Raw genomic sequence first — 6052 nt, forward strand, 5'->3', positions numbered from 1 at the left:
ATATACTTGTTTTGTCTTGGTGCTTGAACTAAGGCCCTAGGTGCTGTCCTAAAAAGTGATTACCCAGTTTGCCATTTAAGTCACAGCTCAACTCCATTTTTTTTTAATTCTTGGTAGTTAATAGGAGATGAGCCTTATGCGAAGCCCCGAATGAATCAGTTGCCTGAAATCTGAGGATCATGGTTCAAAGCCACCCAGGGCAGGAAAGTCCATGAGACTTTTAGCTCCAATTAATCAATGAAAAGTTGGGAGTGGTGGAGCTCTATCTTTGAACAAAACATTCTCAAGCCATAGGATAGCACACAGATGCACACAGAGAGAAAGCCTTATGGACTTTCTTGTATGGGCTAACTTTGACGCATGCTCCTCAGATTTCATCCTCTATTCATCCTCTCTCCGTTTAAAATTTTATTGATCCTGCGGCTTCACCTCTGACTCTGGGACCTATATCTTAGCTTTCACAATCAATGCTGGTGTTTTTAACACCTCTGCCACAGCTCAAGGTTTTGTGCTGTGTAACTGGAGATAAGAGTCTCAAGCAGGTTCCTCCCCTGGCTGACTTGACACTGCAATCCTCAGATGTCAGCCTCTTGTGTAGTAAGGATTACACACATGACCAGCAACATTTGGGTCATTTTAAAACTTTAATATGTGCTTGCTTCCACCTCCTTTTATTTTTATTATTTTTTTCATTTTTGCTTGGCCTGGGAGTAGAAATTGAATTTCAGATGCTCTCTCAGTGCATACATGGGACTAACCATAACGTTTGGCTTTTGTGGGAAAGTTAATTGGAGAGAAGAGCTATGCCAGATTCAGGAGGCTGAAAATTGAAGAAAGTCCTTAATGCTCTCTTCTCTAATTAACCACTAAAGTCTAACTTGGACTTCCTATCACTGTACAATCACTCACGACTGACCTGGTCATCTACAGACACTTTCTTGTAAATGTCATCCTTTGAAAACATGTACAATTCTATTTGTTCCTCATCTTAAGATCTAAACCTACATAGCGCTGATCTCAATTAGTCATGGAATACCAAATACGATAGGAAGACAAACCTGAGAGAGAGACATGCAATACAAAAGCAGAGCTTGCTCAGTTCCTCAGCACTCAAAGAGGGGAGGATATGGAAGGGGGGGAGAACTTCATGAGCCTTTCTACTCTTTATTTTAGCAGTGGGTTTGTGGGAAATGTGTGGTTTTATTTCAACATGAAAATATCTCAATTCATGGCGATCTTGCCTGATGGGTTTATATTTTCTGCATAAATGTTATGGAAACTCATACATAACTCTCTTTTCATCCTGCAGTAAAGGTCAAAGCAGCAGCAAACGGAGATGAAAACAGATGATCGCCAGAGTCACAACTTAAGAAGGTTTCAGAGGATGGGGATTTTCCCTTGACTCCTTTTCCACTTTCTTCTGATAGCTCGTAACTGTAGGGGTGATGTTGACAGTTGTTTGTAGGAATTTTTGTTTTTCTCCAGATTCAAGTCTTATCTCTGCTTAGTTTGCTTCTCTATGCAGTATTTGACTTGCTCAGCTCCTGCCTGATTGCATCAACGAACTCCTCTTTCAGCTTGGTTAGTTCTTTTCTCATCTCATCTAAAATATCCTGCTTCAGTCTGTCACAGTCAAGGCTTTCTGTCTGGACCCGGTCAGCACTGGGCTGGGACAAGGGTGTGGACTTATAATGGCTCATAGGACCTGTTGTCAAAAACAATCTGATTTTTCCTTGGAGAATCTCATCTGGAGATGACGGGTGACTTGCTGCCATTCATTGTATTTGTTCTTTCCCAAGGTTTCCTGGTTGGTTCAGGTGTACTTGTTGATGAGACCTTAGAAGTTACAGGTTCTGATTCTTCATTTTTTCCTTCTATTGTTGATCCCTTTTCGGCCATTCTCCTCCTTCTGGCCATCAGGAGACTCATTTCCTCCATTAAGCTGCTACCTGCCAAGGGAACGGGTCCATTTCCACCACCCATGTCTGTTTTAGCTGACACGGAGTTCACATCTGTGAACACCGTGCAAAGAGGCATCTTCCACCCGTGACAATTTCCTAAGCTTGGCTCCAGCAATCACAGCTGCAAGTCCAGTTAAAAGACGATTGTCTTCTGAAAAGGATCCTTAAAAAAAAATCCGGATGCAGGAAGGGAGGGGCAGGAGGTGGTACAGGAGAGGGGCTTGATTAGGAAGAGGGCGTGGGGGAGGAGGGCCAGAGGATAGCAGTGGGGGTGAAGGAGGAGGTTCTGGGGGAGGAGAGAATACAGAGTCCTGGGCTGGACCTGGTGGGAGTGTTGGAGGAGATGGAGGTGCAGGTGGTCCCAAGATAACACCCTGCGGGGCTGGAGCCTCCGACAGCTGAGAGGCTTCCTGAAAGCCTGGCTCAGAAGCAGAGGGGTCTCCCAGCTCAGAGTTTACAGGGGTCTCCACAAAGGCAGAGGTGGCATTACTCGGCACTCTGCTCTCTTGATCCCATTCCACTTGCTCCAGCTGCTCCATCTGCTCCGGCTCCAGCTGCTCCACCTCTCTCTTTCCAACCTCTCTCCAGCCTCTCTCTCTCTACCTTTCTCTGGTCTTTCCCTCTCCATTCTTTCTGTCTCCAGCCTGTCCCTCTCCAGCTCCTTCTGAAGTTTCTGTTCTTGCAGTTGTCTTCTTTGGATGTCCAACCTTTCTTGGGATGGGCCATTTTGAACTTGATCAGGGAGTTCTGAATTTTATCTAGGCAATTTTGGTCCTGCCTCCTGTGAATTCAGCACTTCTAAGGCATGCATCATGCAATTGCGAAGACATTAGCATCCTCTTTGCTGCCATAGTTAAGACTGTACACCTGCCTGGCATCTCGCCACTGGTGGAAGGTCTGTGTTGCTTGATTATACTTTAATCTTTTGGGGATGGCACAGCTGATCACCAACTGATGATCCTGGATCTTCCTGCCCAGCACTCTGAATGTGTTGTTGCCTGTATGGTGATAGATATGAACTCTGCTGAACCCAGTTGAACCACAGCTGGCACCCACTTTTATTGGCATCATCACAAACCAATGCAGCAGCTCTTCCCTGACAGATACTCTGTTCACTCATTGAGCCGGCGGGCCTGATGGATGCGGCACGGGAGTGCGCTCCTCTGGGATGGCAGGGTTGGCTCATTCTGTGCTTCTCTGCTACACTGGCGGCCAGCTACTCCATCACCTGCTGTCGCGCCAGCCAGGCCTGGGTTGCAGGGTAGGTGGGCCGCTTTGGCTGCCTGCTGCTGCCGCTGCTCCTGCACAGGCACCTGAGGACCACGAGGACCAAGAGGACTGCAGCCATCCCAGCCATGGGAGGAGAGTGGGGCGTGCCATGAGGCGCTGGTGCGGGGTGTGTGGAACACTCAGGCTCTGCCCTCGCCCTCGCCCTCCCCTACCGCTGTCGCCCTCCCCCTTTCTTCCCCCGTATAAGTAAACTTTTATATCTTACAAAAATAACTTTTAGCTGGGGACTGGTGGCTCATGCCTGTAATCCTACTCAAGAGGCTGACATCGAGGATCACAGTTTGAAGCCAACATAGGTAGAAAAGTCTGTGAAATTCTTATCTCCACTACACTACCAAATATACTAGAAGTGTGGCTATGACTCAAGTAGTAAAGTGCTAGGCTTCATCAAATGATCTCAGAGCCCAGGCCACGAGTTCAAGCCCCTGGACTGGTACAAAAAGAAAAGTTTCATTAGTTTACATTATACTAGGATTATGGTGTGAGACACCAGTGCTGAGATTAAGAAACAACTTTTGTAGTAGCTGCCACTTTTGATCTTTTCCTTAGGAGTTTTTATGATTGATTTTATCCATGCCTTATATTACATTCCACTAATGGAATTATTTTTTTGGTTGGAGGCACATTTCAATAATTCAATAACATATCAAAAACACATTTTTCGTTATTTTAAATAGAGAAGGGAAATATATGATGAGTCTGAGCCCAGCAGAGAATGAAAGATGGTTTGATTGCAGATATGTGGAATGTATTCCAGGATGTGGGAACCTACCAATTTGGGTGCTTCAGTTATCAGGTCTTCCTGAAGCTTCACAATAAATTTCTATGACGTCATAGCTACCTTTGCTATCACAACCGATAGGTGTCAGGCACTGATCTCACCCTTAGGTGGACTTAGATACACAAGGTGAAAAACATAATATTTAGAAGAAATGTCGATTTACCATAAGACCACAGCTTAATGAGCTTTCCTGATTGAACTTTGAGATTTCATGAGCAGGACAGGCTCATCTCCACACAAGACTACTAAGCACTGAGGACCAGGCACTATTGTAGGCAACTAGAGAGAAAGATGTGAATACAGATGTGAATGGCCTGCCTCCATGCACATGTCATGCTGTTGGAGAAAACCATAAATCAAAAAGTTAATGTCAATAAATCAGAAGGATGGTCATGTGGGGAGAGAGCTTCACTTTGAGGATTGGAGGAAAAGACATGATATAATAGTAGGAGGCATCATCCATGCAATTATTGCTTTTCCAGGCTGGCTCCAATCTCAATCACAGATCGCATCCTCCTGAGTTGCACACTATAGGTGTCAGGCACCTGCACTGGGCTCTTTGATATAAATATCTATAACAAATGTGTGTTAAGTTTCTTGGAAGTTTTTTGTGAGAAAGGTTAAAAATTAAACATATTATGCACCCTAAACTTTCTTTTCACTATCTTCTAATTATTTCAATATGAGCCGTCTTACTCACTTTTTGGAAAAGTCAAGACATTTTTTTTTCATTGTTCAAATCCTGGGGAGGGAATAAAAATGACAGCTTCTTTGCCAAAATACTAGAATGTACTAGTCATTTTAACTGACCAGTTTTGCCAAATAATATGTCTTGCCCTTCATGGATTTTTCATCTTCAATAATGTTAGATGAATAAAACTATAAATAGGAGAAAAGCAACCACATATTAGCAAATTTATCACAATGACATATATAAGCTGTCCACTTTTTACCAAATGAAAACAGTTGCCACAAGCATTAAAAATTTGAATAAAATCTTGGAGATTCTTCCTCTTCATACAGTTGGTTTTTTTCTTTTTTTCTTCTTGTTTTGTTTGTTTTGGTTGGTTGTTGGCCTTGACCTTTTGGTCTGGGGGCAGTCCCTCAGCTATTCAGCTCAAGGAGAGCGCTCTACCACTTGAACCACAGCACCACTTCTGGTTTTCTGGTGGTTTTTTGGAAGTAGGTCTCACAGAGTTTCTTGACCAGACTGGCTTTGAACTGAAATCCTCAGATCTCAGCTTCCTCAATAGTAGGATTGCAGATGTTAGCCACCAGCAACTGGTCAAAATAGTATTTTTTTCAATTTGGCTAGCTTGAATGATTGCCAAGGAAATAAATAGAACGTAAAATTGTTAATTTGTGCTAAAATTTGCAATAGTTTTACCTTGAAGAGTAGTGAAATATTTAGAATTACATATTTTGAGAAAATGTAGCTGATTAGCTTTTATTGATTTAAAATACTAATATACATCTCTTTTTTATTTAAAATACTAAAATATATCTCTCTTTGTAGACACTGAATTCTGAATTCAAAACTTGTACTTGTTGGCAGTCACTCTGAGAGTTAATTCTGTCAGCTCATTTTTAAATCAATCATAGATTAAATAACTTGAAGCTTACAAGGTGTCTTTTGGTAAGAATAAGTGAAATAAGCCTAAACTCCTGCCTTTCGAGTAACAGAAGAAATCTTAACGTCTAGAATGTATAGACTCAAAATATGAAACACACAAAGAACATTAAGGGAAAAGAACAAATAATCTTATCAATAAATAGGTAAGTGAATTGACTAGATAGGTCCCAAATTAAATATAGATATCTACAGAATACACGAAAAATATTCAATGTCTTTAGCAATCAAGGAAATGCAAATCAAATATATGTTGAAGTTCCATCTCTGCCTAATGAGAATGCCTATTATCAAAGAAAACACAAATACTGGCAAAGAGGTGGGGAAAGACACTCTACACAGTGTTGGCAATTAAGTGAATCAATGTAACCACAACAGAAATCAGTGTGG

General features: G+C 42.3%; 1 pseudogene; it reads right to left on the reverse strand.

Annotated features, from left to right (window-relative positions):
* Positions 1–1376: 1376 nt before the first annotated feature.
* LOC122121718 lies at positions 1377–3081 on the reverse strand (annotated as a pseudogene).
* Between the last annotated feature and the right edge of the window lie 2971 nt (positions 3082–6052).

Source organism: Dipodomys spectabilis, unplaced genomic scaffold (assembly GCF_019054845.1).
Source record: "Dipodomys spectabilis isolate Male_0828 unplaced genomic scaffold, ASM1905484v1 ptg000195l, whole genome shotgun sequence".
In the NCBI taxonomy this organism is placed as follows: Eukaryota; Metazoa; Chordata; class Mammalia; order Rodentia; family Heteromyidae; genus Dipodomys; species Dipodomys spectabilis.